Source organism: Corvus brachyrhynchos, unplaced genomic scaffold (genome assembly GCF_000691975.1).
Source record: "Corvus brachyrhynchos isolate BGI_N302 unplaced genomic scaffold, ASM69197v1 scaffold245, whole genome shotgun sequence".
NCBI classification, from domain to species: Eukaryota; Metazoa; Chordata; class Aves; order Passeriformes; family Corvidae; genus Corvus; species Corvus brachyrhynchos.
In genome coordinates, this window is record NW_008238988.1 from 4,489,286 (window position 1) to 4,491,167 (window position 1,882).

The window sequence follows — 1,882 nt, forward strand, 5'->3', positions numbered from 1 at the left end:
CTGAAGCCCCTGGAGTGCCACTGCTGTTGTACGTCAGCTTCCGTGCAGCCCAGCCCCTCCCCGTACGCTTGACTGGTTTCATTTTGCCTCCTTCCGCTTTCCCTTATTAATCCACGCGTTTCCAATAACTCAGTCAACACTTCCTTCTGCAGAGCTGACGTCCAGCCTTCCCACAACCCCAGACGCACCCACAGTTTCTTAACGCTGCCATTAATGAGGCACATTTCACGTTCTCTACACGGATGTAGCCCTCACCCACCCCGTACGCTTGACTGGTTTCATTTTGCCTCCTTCCGCTTTCCCTTATTAATCCACGCGTTTCCAATAACTCAGTCAACACTTCCTTCTGCAGAGCTGACGTCCAGCCTTCCCACAACCCCAGACGCACCCACAGTTTCTTAACGCTGCCATTAATGAGGCACATTTCACGTTCTCTACACGGATGTAGCCCTCACCCACTTCTAACCCCTCCACCCATGTCCCTGGCTGTAATTACCCCATCCCTCGTTATCTAATACCCAACACAAGCCTTAGGGCTGGGAACCACTGTTTGTTTGGCTCTGCAGTGTCACACACCCCAGTGGTGTTGTATAAATAAATTCCACAACCTGTTTGAGCCTGAGCTTGGTTGAGGCCTGAATTATCCCAGTTTCCAAGTGACTGCTGCAAATACCTTCGCTCGCTCCCTGCTCGCTTACGCAATCGGCCACCAAGGCAGCTCCAGGGCCAAACATCACGACAGCCAACTGCTCCCATGGATCACAACTGCTCAGAAAACAACTTAAATCCCTCTACTTTTAAATACAAACTGCAGATTATAAAGGGATGAGACAGGCACAAGCACACAGCTCTCAGAAATGTGCCTCTGCCTGTCACCTGAAGGACAAGTTCCACGTGCCAATGTCTCTGGCTCTCAGCCACCAAAGCACCCCGGCTTTGCCACAACCCTTAACTCTCAGCAGGTTACCCACTCACAAGTCTGAAGCACCAGGGAGGATGAGATTCTGGAAGCAACTTTGAGCCAAATGGATTTCAGAGCAAAATAAAACCAGCAGGCTTCATCTCCATGGAGCTCCTGCAACACAACATAGGCTGAGCAAGTCACTCAGGGCAGAGGTCTTTCTTATTAACTACCTAGTAAATTCAGATTAAAGTCAGACAGCTTTTCCCCCTCCTTCATACAAAAATCAGATGCTATCCAGCCTTGAGGAATCAGTCCAGCTTCTGCAATAAGTAAAACCTGCTCACAGCTACATGACACCACACACAATCTGTAGGATTGTGGCCCTTCAGGTACTCATTAAAACCTTTTTCCCTAGAAAAGTCTCCAGTAACAATTTGCCTTCAATTCATTTTCTGCAGTGAAGATGGATGGTAACTCAGTACTGGATATGGAAGCACGTGAGAAGTCCCAGTGCAGCCATCCCAGGTCATGAACACACCGAAGTAAACCCATGGACATGCACCAAGTACCCTCCCGCTCCCATGTGCTGATTCTAACATCAGAGGGGCCATCAAACCTCCAAGCCAAACACCAGAAGGACAGGAAGGAAGCACCAAGGCATACTAGAACCATTAAAAGGCAAACAGAAGCCAGGGAAGAGCCAAGGCTGGGTGTGTGTGATGGTGTTTACAGGTGGAGGACCTTTGCCCACTCGTAGGAAGGAGCTGTGCTTTGCTGATGCTTCCTGACTACCTGGCTGAATCTCCTGTCCATAGTTGAGTCCCTTTTCACCTGGATTACCCTTGGAGCAGCTTGGCCAGCATGAAAGCTATCATAACCCATTTTTTAGCTTCTTTTCCCCCCACAAAGTCGAGCCACCCAGTGTGGGTGGCTTAAAAAGGCAGTGTGGCACTGCCTTGTGCTCCTACACAAGACTCA

General features: G+C 49.6%; 1 protein-coding gene across 1 annotated transcript in view; it reads right to left on the minus strand.

Moving 5' to 3' along the window:
- FBXO34 (F-box protein 34) overlaps nt 1-1,104 on the minus strand; it is a 27,248-nt gene extending 26,144 nt beyond the window's left edge. Inside the window, exon 1 of the mRNA XM_017738800.1 lies at nt 976-1,104. The gene's annotated coding sequence lies outside the window, so the exon portion shown is untranslated. The remainder of the gene's footprint in view (nt 1-975) is intronic.
- Between the last annotated feature and the right edge of the window lie 778 nt (nt 1,105-1,882).